At 35.8% G+C, this 14,892-nt stretch overlaps 1 long non-coding RNA gene across 1 annotated transcript in view; it reads left to right on the forward strand.

Moving 5' to 3' along the window:
* Window positions 1-10,513, forward strand: part of LOC128851849 (uncharacterized) — a 28,857-nt gene extending 18,344 nt beyond the window's left edge. Inside the window, exon 3 of the long non-coding RNA XR_008449355.1 lies at window positions 10,195-10,513. This is a non-coding gene — a long non-coding RNA (uncharacterized LOC128851849). The remainder of the gene's footprint in view (window positions 1-10,194) is intronic.
* Window positions 10,514-14,892: the final 4,379 nt, after the last annotated feature.

A 14,892-nucleotide genomic window follows, 5' to 3' on the forward strand; every position in this document is an offset into this window, starting at 1 on the left:
CTCTTAGCTCTAATAAAACAGATCTGAGCACCTGCAGTCTACTCCTGAGCCTGTGAGAGCATGGAAATTCCAGCAGGCTGTGGTAATAGCTGAGCTTTCTTCTTCTAAATCCAGCCAAGAGGTTTGGCTCCTACATTACAGATACCCAAGAGCTTTCAAAGATTCTGCAAAAGGAAAATGATTGAACAAAAAGTTCCCGAAACTCATCTGACTTATTTGTACAACTGTCAAGATGTACTGACAATAGAAGCAATGTATTTCCTGTATGAGAACTGAGCAGGCAGTGTCTTAAATAAGAGCAATAGCTTTGCACATGTTGGGTATTGTATACCACAGTTCATCAGATTATAATGAGTCAATGAATGTGAGATAATACGAAGTGACAATGCAAACTGATGCTTGCACTCCATTTCACATGAAGAAATAAACAGTGCTTTCAGAGAAAAAAGGAAATTACTTATACGATATGTTCATTTTTATATTCATTTGCCCTCAGAAGGGGAGAAGGAATGTACAGCTATGGCACAGCTGAATATCTATCAATTCAGGATTCAAAAGGGCAATTTGAAGATTTAAAATAATAGTTAAAGCTTGTTGAAAGAAAAAAAAACCCAGCTATTATGAAAGGCTCCTGATAGAAACCTTTTAACATGTGACATGCTTCAGGCGTATTCAAATTTCTGTTTGACATTTCCAAGAGTACCACAATCGAACATGATTGACAGGCTGCGCTGCAGAAAATGGAGCTTAAATAAACCCATGTTTTACTAAGTGCCACTATAGATGAAACAGTTGATTGTACTTTTAAGGTACAGCCAGACAGGGTGCTGGGCTGTCTTGTCAACCTTGTTTTGCCAAGAAAGGTTGGACTTGATGATCCTCGAGGTCCCTTCCAATCAGATATACTATGATTCTACGTTTCTACATTACTTTAACCTGTATAATTCCTAAAAAATAACTCTATGAAGGCTTATGACTGACAGGGGCTGTTGAGTGGTCTCTGAAGAACTAGGATGAGGAAGCAATGTGTGCGTTACTGTTAAGAGGTGCACTAAGATGGTACATTAGTTATTTTCACATACGGAAACCCCTTTGTATTTATCTTAATGCTATTTAGTTGTTAATGATTTCAATTAACCAGTTCCCTGATTAATTCTTTGTTGAAATGTTTTGCTAAAGTATTAGGGGGTTTACTCAGATAACTCAAGTAATCTCCATTAACAAAATTTGGTAATTAATCAGTATGAACAGAATCAAGCCACTGAATCAAAAGCATCTTCTAAGTTTGACTAAGCTTCATAAATACCATTTATTTTTGGTTACTGGGAAAAGTATTCTTCAATCCAAGCTGCGAGATTGATTTCACTGAATGAGTGGCAAAAATAGTTATTTTTGCTGCTCCTGAAAAGCAAAGCCTTACTGCCTGTTTGCTTTCTGTTTTACACACATAACTTGTTTAAGATGGCAAAATAAAATGACTAACAGGTGTTAAATGTAAGTATTGCTAAAACTATTGCTTAAAAATATCAAAGAACCATTTGTCAAAAATTCCTTTTGATATTATAAGACCTCTAATGCATGCATTCCTGCAGTTTGTTCATATTTACATGTTATGCAATATAATTTGTCTACATTTTTTTCTGCTTAAACTTAAATTATCTTATATTTTCATATATTTAAAATATCAAAAGGGCCACAACCACTTTCCAAGTGTGCTTCTTAAAGACAGTCAATAACATTTAAGCTGGGATGATGTGTCATTTCAATTGTGCCTATAGATGGAAGATAAAATTTCTTTTGCTTTGGAAAGCAACCAAATTCCTGTCTAAAGTTAAGTCCTCTTGTCACTGCTTTCAATGAGATTACTTCAAGCTTGTAAATGACCGTTTATTTTCAGTGGGACATTTTAAAGGACTGAATCCTAAAGTATTTTAAGCAGTAGGTTTATAAGTGTTAATAGTTAAATGATTGGCACAAAAGCAAAAGCACGTTGCAGAAATGGATGCTTGACATTTCCAGTAGATGTAAGTAGACAATGTAAGGCGACAGGCACAATACAGTAGGTAGCATAGGGATCCTTTAACTAGCTGTGCCTGTTCATCACTGTAGAAACAGCAATGTTTTTTTCAGCAACACCAGCTGATTAATTATCACTGGAAAGCTGATGCTCGTAGGACTGCAAGCACGGTGCCATGCTTGTTCTGCAAATGCACCGGCTAGTTCTGCAGATCTCTACTCTGATATCCACTGAAAGGCACAGATAGGTCAGTCCTTGGGTAAAGCTTTAAAAAGAATATTTACATCCTTGAAATGTGTTACCAGTATAACCGTTGGCTACATTTGGGAATGGGGAAAAGCATCCATCTCACATCTACCGTGCCAGGTGGGGAGGAATACCAGTGGGTCTTAAAGTCTGTTGATTTGGCTGTTCTTAGCAGTCCTCACTTCTGAATTTTGCAAAATTAATGTGTGAACAAATCACACACAGGAAAAGTGTTATTCAATGAAGCTACCTATTAATCACCTTATAAGAGAAGCCCTGCCTATAGAGACAAACAGTATCTTCTGCCCTGAATATTAAAAACCTGGCCTTTTTTGAACAAGTGAGAAGTCATTTCCAGCATCGCTTCCTGGGAAATGATACACTGGGGGACATGGGTGCCATCCAGAGGAACCTCAGCAAGCGGAAGGAAGGGGCCAGCAAGAACCGCATAAAATTCAACAAAGCCAGAAATAAAGTCCTGTGCCTGGGCTGGAACCACCTTGACCCAGGCTGGGACCACCCTGACCCAGACTGGGAGCTCACTGGCTTAGCGCCCAATGTGCAGAAAAGGGTCTGAGTCCTGGTGGACAAGAAGCCAGACACGAATGAGCCGTCTGCTCTGGGAGTAGACTTGTAATGAGCCGAACTAGCGAAGTTGTAGGCAGACAGATGGTCCAAGGACACTTTTTTCCCTTCATTTTATGGGTGTACCTGGAAAAATGTCCAACTTTGTCCTTGGCTCTCTGACTACAAAATAGATACTGAGAAACTATAGAGCCCAGTGAATGGTCACTGAAATGATTGGGAGGAGATACATAGGACGTGCGAGAAGCTCATTCTTCTAAGTCTCCCAAAAATAAAGGTTTAAAAATAAAGGTCCTATTTTGGAACTGTTGATCACATTTGTAGAGTTTAGTAGCTTGAAACCTTGTTTTTTATTTCTGGTGGCAGAAAGAAACAATTTCAAGCATTTAAAGTGAAGACTTGTAATGGTGTATTGATGAATTGGAGAAAGCTGCAATTTAAGCTGGAGAGACTTTTTTTCTCCCATTATCTCAAAGACTCTCTTTATCAAAAGCCACTGAATATTTAAAGGCAGTAAGTGACTAGTAAGAATAAAACTTCCTAGTTCCCAAAGGGAGTCTGTAATGAACACTTTTAAACACTTAGATATATTATGTGGTTGTCAAAGCTGCTATGTTTTATGACAAAAAAAGAAAAAGAAAAAAGGGAAAAAAGATAAAAGTGTTGTGCAGTGAATAAAAGAAGTATTGTATTAGACTCAGTTGTGGTGGCAGTGGAGGGGGAGGGCAGGGATCACCAGCACGTTAATCTTCTTAACCCTGCAGACCAAGATGAAATTTGCTGTTCTGGGAACCAAAAGTGAGAGCCAACTGCGTTGTGCATGAAGGGAAGGAGCAAAGCTAAAGGAACAACCATGGCTTCATGTTGTTGCAGAACAGGGGAATGGAAAGCAAATTCTGTTTATGGACTGATTGAAGTTCAGATGTAGCCAGAGGTCTGCATTGTCCTTTTACAGGAGCAGAAATGTTGCTTTCCAGAACGCTTATACTGACTCAAGACATGCCAGGAACGGTATTACTCTGCATCTCTAGCATTCTGCTGCTATTTTACTGTTGCTACTTTGGTTACTGCAGCTACACGATTGTGTGTGAGTAGACTTACTCTTATGAATCACTCAGGGTATTTAAGGTATTGAAATACCCCTTATTTAATAACTGATTAAATAGACTATTTTTGAGGCCCCTACATTCGATTCCAGCTTCTATTAGTACACCTACTGATGGCCACTAAACCAGGCTGGAAAGTCCTGGTGAGCTTGTGATATTCAAACCCCTCCCCCTGCCCCTCTTTTATCTTGAAAGGGTAACATTCAAGAGGCTTTTTCCCATTGCCCATTGTCTTAAGAAGATGATATTGATGACAGCCAGAGATCTGACCTGGTTTTTGGCCTGTTAAATACATAATTTACACAATATGTCAAGGGAATGTGGGGCTATGGCCAAGTATGAGCAAGTCTGTGGTCCTGGAATTCGTTTATCTTCCACACGTCTGTGTTGTAAAGTGCTGTTTGCAGCCTGGTGGGATTTGGTACTGACACTTTCCTTCTGACTACCAAGAATCTTTGGTGCTGGCACATTTAGACAAATAGGCAGGGATTTCACCATTTTCGTCTCTGTTATGTACCTATACACAGGCCCAGAAAGTCTCTTAAACTCCTAATCCCATTTAGGTTTAATTTAAACTGGATAGGAGCTCTTAAGTGCCACTGAGAATATGAATCCTTAATTTTAGCTAAAATGAAATTCAGGCACTTTTAGATTCATAGAATTAATCAGTCTAAATCTGGGCTGAGTTCCACGTTCAAGCAAGATTGAAAATTTGATACTTACATACTATTCCCTTTAGATTTCCTTTCCCCAAAGGATATTTTAGCCTGTTTTATTGAAGCTGAATATTAAAGCTGCTATTAATCTTCATACTGTCAGTGAGTAAAAAATTGATGGAATAAAACCTGAGTATATCTATCTCTACACGACAACTGGCACTTTGAGAACCATAAGGGCATACCAAAGAATCTTATATCTCAAGAAGAGAAAAAATACTGCATATACTGGTGGATTCTCCATCCTTGGAGGCGATCTTAATCAATTGGCTCTGGGACATCCTGCTTGAGCAGCAGAGTTGTAAAAGCTGACCTTGGTTCCATCCTCAAATATTTAGTGATTATGTGGTAAGTATATATAATTGTGTGTGTATATATCTATACGTGTGTGTGTGCACCCATGTGAACAGATACACACACAGGATTAACATAAATGAGCATGTACATAAGTGAAATATATATATATAAGCCTGTATCTCAGATAGATCTATATCTTTGGCATAGACTTATATATGTACACACATACATATTCATTATAATAATTTTTCCATATATGTGTATGAACTTTACTCTTTTCTCCCATTTACATTTTGGACTGGATAGCAGTATTCTAGGGGAATTATAATATGAAGATGTAAATTGCATAGAGTTGGTTGATCTCTATATGCACTCTAATATCCAGATACTTAATTACTGACAACTAGACACCATGTTCATACTTCCAGCAGGAATATATATTTTAGCCAAGCAAATTAATAAAGGAATAAGATGTTATCAGTGTGCCATAGAAAGCATCATCATCTTGTATTTTCTGCCATTTCTGTCTAAGGAGTGGTTGCCTGGGAGATATTGTTCTGACAGCGTGAGCCCTTTCATGACTTCACAGACAAATGTCTGCAAATCACCTCTCTTGAATTTATGTCGTCCTTCCTTCTCCATCACCTGCATTTTGGCCTGGTCTCTTGCAGATGATGGGGTTTGATTCTACTTGGCTGTGCATGGTTTGATCTGCTTTCATGTACACTACCTAGAAAAAACTGTTTCTCCTGTTAATCTCATAGGACTTTGCTAAATATTATGTTAAATTTTTGTTCCTCTATTGAAATAAAATGCCTTCTTGTGAACTTAATCTTTTTCTTTATGGGGATAAAATTAGCCACTAGTGACAATATTAGCAAAATGTGTTTATATTATTTCTAATAGTTTAGCATAATCACTTATGTGAAGAGAGCCATTCATTCATCAAACATCAGTAAGTGCATCTGAACTTAACTCAGTAGCTAAAATGAACGTTTAACTGGTACCTCTTTTTCAGAAACACTCCCACTGCTGTGAACATTATAGACTGTTAAAGGGTTTACTCTTTTGAGATTTTTCCCTTCAATCTTTAGCCATACAACATTGTCATACTTTGATATAAATTTATGTGGCTTCCTTTTAATTGGCTTCTCCTAACCTAAAGTAAAATAATAAATAGCTCAAAATAGAGGAACAAGGAAAATAAATCTAATGTAGTGAAACTTATCTTTATTCTAGTCAAAGAGTCAATAACGGCAAGCCTAGTGATAGCCATTCAGTTTTGCATGGCAGGAAACAATTAACAAAAATTTAGTGTCCTACATAGTTCTTAGCTTTCATTTTATTTCATGTGTTGTTTTTGAATGAAGTATAAAAAATTATTCAGCTTTGTGTAATGAATGATTCAGGTTGATCACTTCATTTTCCCTTTCCCCAACCCTCGTAGGAAGTTTATGGTAAGAAAAGATACTTTTGCACTTAGGATTACGGGTGATAAGTATTAGCAATACTATTACAGATATACTATACCGAACTATCTCCTTGTTAGAACCTAAAATACACAGAACTATAAAACCCTGACCTTTCAGGACTGTTAATAATCTATTTGCCAAATAGTGCATTTTCCCATACTTCTTCATTTCAGATGGTTTACAGAGGAAAAAAAAAACATCTGAAACTAGTGATAACTTCAGCAGAGAAGGTGTTACTTTCCACAAACTCTGCTTGATTTTTTTAATTACCTTTTTTTCAGGCTTCCTCTAGGTTTTATGATCATTTACTTCTAATAAAGTTCAGGCTAGTTAAATAGCTTGTCAGGTAGAGAAATTACACCTATTCATTTTTTTTCTAGTGAGGCTTTTTGGGGGACTTTTCTACTAATATTCTGAGGGGTTATGAAAGATGTTATTACTTGATTCTTTGATTGATTGGTGTAGAATAAACATACATCCAGAGAGAGATGAAGGACATGATGTGCCTAAGGCTGGGGAACAGCAAATATAGGAGTGCAGGAGAGTACATGGCATTTTATGAGGGACCCAAATGAAAAAACTCAGGGAATATGACCAATACCTTGAAAAATATAAGGCAGATATCTCATTTGAAATACTGATTCCATAAAAACTGTATGCCATATTATTTCTAAGATTTCGTAATTAAAAGATTTCCAGAATTCTCATGACTTCTCCCAACAGAATTAACTGTAGAACAAATCAGTTATTTCGTCTTAATAGTCAATTAACCCTCAGGATTTACCTCAAAATTTCAGCTGTGACCAAGGAAGACATCTAGTCTGCCCAAATCAGGCATCTGATAAATAAGATTTCTCTTATTTATTTATGCCCTTCCCTTTCTTGTGTTCTTCAGCAGCAACAAGGGCAGAAAGGTGTAGAAGCAGGAGGTAGATACTGTGTATTCTCAACCAGACAAGCAACTTCCATCATCCATAATGGAGAACACTATTTTATTTATTGTCTTTAGCCCATTATGTTTCACCTTACTAGCTTTTTATTAGTTACAGGCTCTTCAGTCAAGGTAAGCAGTTACCTTTGTTTTGAAAGCAGCATGGCTAACTTTTAGTACTGTTTATACAATTTCCAGCTGGACAGTTTCCCATAACTTCTGTATTTCCTGTTTAACTGCAAGTCGTACACAGAAAGTTATATGATTTTGTTTTTGCAAGAAATTGATTAATTTCTAAGCCGGTAAACTGCAAAATGCATTTTATCACCTCGTCAGTCATCTCAAAATTCCAGTTGCTTTCCAGCTGAAGCACTGACAGCTCTATAAAAAAGCACACATGGGCCAGATGCACAAAAAACATTTTCATGCTGAACTGTATCCTGGCCAGAATTTGGGTGTCAAAGCCAAAGTCAGGAAGCAATAAGATCCTCTTCCAGACTTATGTACATTTTTGCGACTTGGCTCTAAAGGAATTGCTAACGAAGATTCACTTGTTCTTGAATTGCAATGCTTTGGAGCTTGAACAAATGATGTGGAGGGAAAGAGGCAGGTGGAACTTCACCATCAGTCCTTTTAATATATCTTGATCTCATCTGCAAAAAGCTGATTGAAGTACAAAGTACAAAGAGCCTTTAGGTGGAATACTTCCACACATCTTGACAGCAGAAACTTTGGCAAATAGATTTACTTTTACTAAGGCACAGTACAAGATGTACTAAGTGAGTCAGTTTGCTCTTATTCATGACCGTTTTGAACTTAGCCCCCTGGGAAGTTGTCTGTGAGTGTGACAGGGAAAACTGTAATATATTAAAGAGCCTGTGAAGCTTAAAATGTCTTTAATTTATTTAAGTGTAATGAATGGACCCAACCCTGTGATGTCAGTCTAATAGGATTGAAAATAAACCATCTAGAGACCATCCTGAATTACAGTGGCCCATTGAGGCAGATGGACAGAATTCTGCTTATAAAACAAGCTTAAGTTTGAAGTCAGTGTGATACATGAACAGATTTACTTTCTATTGGAGAAAAGATTCGTGGAAGTACATTCTTTTTATATAAGAATTAAGACTCCAGTAACGTGTGATGTGTTGTCCTGGAACATAAAGTGTGACAAGTTATATGTGCTGCTTTTTTCTGAAGTTGTTTCTTGGATGAATTCTCTTGAATTCATTGCTGCTTTTTTTTTCATCTGGCTGTACTTTCTTTTCAGTCAGTCACCGTTCATGGGCAAAACACTTGCTCAAAAAAACCTCATCAGAATAACTATGTTATTCTGATATATAATAAGATAATATAATATTATCTTATGATATTTAATAAGAATAACATATAGACTATGTTATTCTGTTATATAATGTGTTATATGAAATTCTTGGTAGCTGTATGATAAAACATGGGAATGTCCTTCAATGACTTGTTGGAAGATGTAAAGAAGAAAGCATACAAAACAGTGTGAACTGAAAAAAAAATCTACTGTTTTAATGTTTCTCTTTTACTTATCAATAATCAGACCAACAGTTTTTAAAGTCAGAATTTTTCCTTACCTTTTGTGGGCAGAAGACAAAATTTTGTTCAGGGAAGAAAAGCATCTCTACTTAGCAAGAGGTTAATTAAAGTACTTGTACTGTTCAAGTGCAAATAACAGGAGAAAATCATGTTCTGCCAATGGAATAAAATATTTTGATAGTGTATCTCAGGAAGAAAGCTAAAGAATAACTTAGCACAAAATTAAATACTTAACAAGGCATAGAAGACACACAAGACAAGCTAATTCACTGTCCATTTTAGACTGATATTTGTGACACAGTGCCATGAGCTTTTCTTACTTTCTGAATTGGATTACATCCATGTTCACTTTGTCATCCTGACCTCTGCTAAGAGGTTGGCAGTATTTGATGGAACTGTCGTGGAACAATTACTGTTACTTCTTTCCTTAGATAATGGAAACAGGTATGGAAACGAGTTATTAAAACCTATAATAAAGCTCGTAAACATTTCAAGAGATCTATCTGTATGAATCATACAAAGATAATGAAATGGAAATATTTGACATGGAAGGAATTGTAAGAACAGAACATTTTTAAAGAATGAAGAGACTTTTACTGGTTCTTATTCCATAACCCTTTGGAATATTTCTCATACTGCGTGACAAAGAGATGACACAAAGTTTCCAATCAATTTTGTACAGACAGAAAATAACTTTCTGAAGTACTTAGGCATTTATATTTGTAATTGTTTCAGCTATGTTATCTATCTCTTCATTTGGCACTGTATGAGCACTTCAGTCTAATAGCAAAGTAATCATGAAATATTTTGATTATACTTCTCCCATTCAGGTACCAATGGCACTTTTGTGCCTATCTGTTCAATTTTTATCCTGTTTTCTGGTATCCTCTTGTCTCTACAAGGAGATGCTGCTTTCAGATCTCTCTGCTGTTCTCTGATCAATTAAAGAAAGATTTTGAGAAATATTTCTCTTCCTTTCTATTTACTTTTAATTGATATGGAAGCCAGACGCTGTTGACTTTAGTGGTCTTTGCTCTCAATTTGACCACCTCAATAGAAAATGACTGCTAAAGGATCTCGTATCAAATTTCATACAATATATATCTGCAGAGAATATATGGCCGGATCATATAGCAATAGGCAATCCAAGTTCTGCGCAGGTCATTGTCCTTTTTGTTGTTTATTTCTGATTAACTTCATTTCAGTGTATCACTGGACTCATTCAGCTTATTATTTGCATTTACTCCTTGTTTTTCAGATACATTTTGTTGGTAAGCACCCAGAGGTATGTATCTTCTTTTTGTTCCTTTTATGTAGGGATTAACACAATGAGGTCTTGCCATTGAAACACCCCCATAAAACACAGAAATACAAAGAATCGCAGAGAATATCAAGCAGGTATTCCTTTCGGCCATGATTTCTGGAAAGTCACTCCAAATTTCCTCTCTGTTCTCTGGTCTTCATTCTCTTAAAATGAGACATTTCTCCCATATTCCTGTGTTCTTAATACCATCAGTTTTACAGTGTTGAGAAATTCATGATGATTTCTTTTCTTTCCCCACTTCACTGCTGTTAAAAGAAATCAAACTACACTGATGGTCTGTAATTTAGAGGATTGCTTTCAATCTTCCACTAACTGATACATTTACAATGGCTGAGATACCGGTTTTCCCCCATCTATGGTTAGATACTTTCTCTCCCCATTCTTGTTCTTCTTGTATTTTCCTGTTCTTTCTTACATTATGCCAACTTGTGCCAATTTACACCAACTCACAACATACAGGTATCAAATACAGGATTAAATCTATCAAAAGACATATAAGATGTTTTTCTGTTTGGAATTTAGATCTGTATAAATGTAGTCGCAGTCTTTTTGGGGGTAAAAATAAAGAAGTTATTTTTCCTTTAACTACAGAAAAATAATGAAATTCTTGAAGATAAGGAGGGTTACCATGTATTTTTCTGTCAGTATTTCTCAGCTTCTTCTTAGTGGAACAGTCCTTTTCCTAATTCCAATCAAGTTTTCTTGGAAATAAAAATATGAGAGGTTTTCATTAAGTAATCATTTGTTCCATGCGATCAGGGAAAATTTTTATGTGATAGTCATTAGTCATTCTCCAGTGATGATAATCAGGGGCACAAGTTACTCACAGCTAACCCTTAAGGAAGTACTAATGACAATTAATCATTTCGGCAACATCTACCTAAGTATTCAGATTGTTCTGTGATGGACTGCATAGAGAAGTTAATCTATTAAATAGTTAAATAACTCTGTCTCCATCAACATAATATTTTCTGCATATTATTTATACAGAGGTGGAATGCCATTTCAATGTATCTGTCTATAAAAATGTAAAAGATCTTACTGTAAAAAACAATCTTGAGATCTCATTTAAGAATTTACATTTTTTTAATTTCCTTTTGTGTAAGACTTGTATTTTATCTCATTTCCTCCAAGAATTTGTATTTATGTTTGTAAAAGCAAAGCCTGGATAATGAAGATTAACAAAATGTGTGGAATTTTACTTAAAAAGTCCTGTAATGCCTATAAACACCGAGTTATGATATACAAAATGCTGAAATATTGTTATGCATTGGGAACAGTGTCTCATTGTTTTCTTTTTCCTTAAGAACCTGACTCTTTCTCACAACCGATCATGCCAGGGTTCTTTTCTGGACGTGTGGAATGGTAAACATTCACAGATCCACAGGCCTTCCTGAAGGTGGCTCCATTTGATAAAGGTTAAGTTAGACAATACAGGATCAGCTCAATTGCAAATTCTTAGAGTCATTGATCAGAAGAGAAAAAAAGAAGTAACTACTCAGATAACAGTAACAGTGGATCATGTAATGAAAGAATTTCCATGAAATAATTCTGGGATTTAAGCAACGCATTCTTGAAATCAATCAACAGAGCAAAGAGTCTACAAAAAAAAAAAGACAGAGCAGTCTTTGCTTCTTTACAGTGTATGTCCCAATCTCATTTTTGAACTGCCTTAACTCGTGTTCTTCCATTCTTTTTAATTCTGGGGCCTAAAAGTACAGATTTATTCAACTGTATCTCATTCACACATGATTGTTTCCAGGATCAGTGAAATAAAGAGGCAGAGAATGAAAGAGATGTTAAGAAGAACACTTGTTTATTTTAGGATAGTGCTCACTTATGCCTCAAATTACTTCAGCTCAGGATGGAGATGAAAAGATAAAATGTACCAAGTTTCATTTCAAAAGAAATTCTAAAATAGCAAATGGAAGAGGAAACTAAATTTCAGTGTTCTTCAGAAGTGAAGAACTGTAGATTTAAGAACTTTGAAAACCAAGGAATATAATTACATTTTGTCTGCCTCTTTTTTTTTTTTTTAAAAAAAAAAAGAAAAGGAAAACCGGAAAAAAAGTAGCAGTGAAATATTTATTTAACTTAAATTCCAGATTACTAGCAGATAGAAATTTCCATCTTTATCAGCAAATACTTTTTGAACACTAAGGTTTTCCGTGCCATTCTAACGGCTCAGTGACAACAAATCAACAGTAGAAAGACGGTATTTTTCCACTGTAAAAAAGAAACATTCAAAACCTTGCAGAACCCTAACCTGAGTAGCCAAGGTATTCTGGAAGCCAATAGCATTCTGCTGGGTAACTTAAATCCAGACTAGCCTTCATCTCCAAACTCAGGTACAGCATCTTTGAAAGCTACTGCATCAATTAATCATTTAATTATTTTCTGTTTGATACATTTTTAGAAAAAGCTTTTAAATTTACTTTAGGTACATCAACATTGTTCAAAGTCTCATGTGCAATAACTATGTATAGTCTAGCTTCCCATCAGCCAAAAATCCCTTGCACGTCTTCTCCAAATCATCTGTCTCACATTTTTGCCATAATCACCCATAAATTGATGATGACGCTGTAATCAACGACTTACTTAAACTTTTCTGTACTCCATGCTTGCATATGAAATAGTGTTTGTCACTGAAAAATAAGGCAAATACAAAAATATACCAGTGTTTGTAGTAGGTGGCTGAACAGATTTACAGGCCAATGAGATCATAGCTTCCTCTAGAGCAAGGGGCTAGAAAAGAGCTTTCTCTGCCCTGCTGACAATACATGATGTCTGCTTCTCTCAGATAAATATAAGATGCTGTCTATTTATAGTTGTATGTGTACACATCCACTGGAATCCAATAGAACTTTAATGCATTCATGTAGCGGTATTTTTATTTTCTGATCAATGCTACATGTAATTCCTGTTAAAAAAAAAAACAAAACAGCATTTCTCCAGAAGTTGAATAATTTCAATATAAAATAAATTTAAGAAAATAGTCAATTGATTTTGCCTTTAAAATGAAGTTTCAAATGAACATACTTAAATTTTCTGTCATTTTGATTTATAATTGCACTTTACTTTCAAATTCAAACTCTTCCTGCATTTGCCTTTCTAGATTTTTCCACTGAACTGAAAAAAAAGCCCCCAAAACCCGAATATATGAAAATGGAATTGCAGAAAGACATATTTCTTTATTTTTTTTTCCCATAGACAGAAGAGAAATTGTATTTGATTTTTTCAAAATACAGCTGCCCAATGAAATTGAAAATCTCAGTTTTTGACATGGGCACAGTTTTCAAAAGAAAAGTCCTCTTGTGTCTATGATATCCTACCTGCAGTATCAGTAAGAAATTGATTTTCAAATTGAAATGCTAACCATAGAATACTAAATTCATTATTTTTCTTTCAGATTCATATTTTTCAAGCATATTCCCCTTTTGATGCTATTTTAAATGCCTTGAAAATAACTCCTATTCAGAAAAAAGGCAAACATTTTCTATGAAAGTTCCAGAAGTGGGGGCAGTGGAATCCTTTTTTGTTCTCAGTTTTTCTCCATTGGATTGCAGCAAAATACAGGGATCTGAAATTATTCATATGGTTGTAATGGCAGGCATGGCATCTTTAAGAATTAAACCATATTTGGGAGAAGACAAGAAAAGAACTTAATTATCACTAACAATAATTAGTGATGGTTGTGTAGGCAAAAAAAAAAAAAGAAAATTCATGCAATGCTAATGAAAATGGTTATTCTGCTCTTAAAAATACGTGATGTATTTAGTCATCGATTGTGAGATTGCTTTAAGCTGCAGGTTTTCTTATTCATTCCTACCTTTCAATAGAAAGCAGAAAGTAGGGATGACTCTGGTCAAGGAAATTAATGCAATGTATTTTCCAGCTCATGAAGGCAGCAACAAATCCACCACGAGGTCAGGAAGTATAATGAAGTCATTCTTGAAAGAAATGCCCTCCTAACAGAGATGCAGCAAAACACAGCTGGAAATCTGTTATGAGAGAGTTACGTCCTTTTCCATTAAAAAGCTGAATACTATCACCGGTTCTACTTAAAAGCCAAAGGTGAGCATCCTCTCTTAACTCTGGCTTTAACCAAATCTCATTTTCATCAAGTTCCCGGGCAAGGCGAGGCATACTAAGAAACATGCTTTGATTTGGAATTTTAAAGGATTTCCTTTTCCTGCTTAGGTGTGTGAAGCAGCTGACTGTGCTTTTGTACCCACCTCCACTGACGTGCTCTTCTGCAAGCTGGTGCTCTCAAATCTGTGCTCTGAAATGACCAGGCATAGGATAGAAGTTGGGTGCAAAGTCATGGCACCTCTGGCATTAAATTGCAGCTAAGAAGCCCTTCAGCAGGACTTGATAATGCATCACCATCACCATCAGTGCAGCTCTGAGCTGGCTCCTGAGCACAGGCTCATCAAGATTTTATAGTCATATCTTTATTATAATGTAGTTCCGAAAGTCTGATATTATTCAAGTCTCCTAAGGAAAAAATAAGACAACACAAGCTCTTCAGAAAGAGTATCAGCACTACGGTTTTACGCCTGTTGATGAGAACAACCTGACATCAGCTACAATCTACATCAGCTTTTACTCTAAATTATTTGAGCAGAGAAC

The sequence above is a fragment of the Cuculus canorus genome, chromosome 3, assembly GCF_017976375.1.
Source record: "Cuculus canorus isolate bCucCan1 chromosome 3, bCucCan1.pri, whole genome shotgun sequence".
Lineage (NCBI taxonomy): Eukaryota > Metazoa > Chordata > Aves > Cuculiformes > Cuculidae > Cuculus > Cuculus canorus.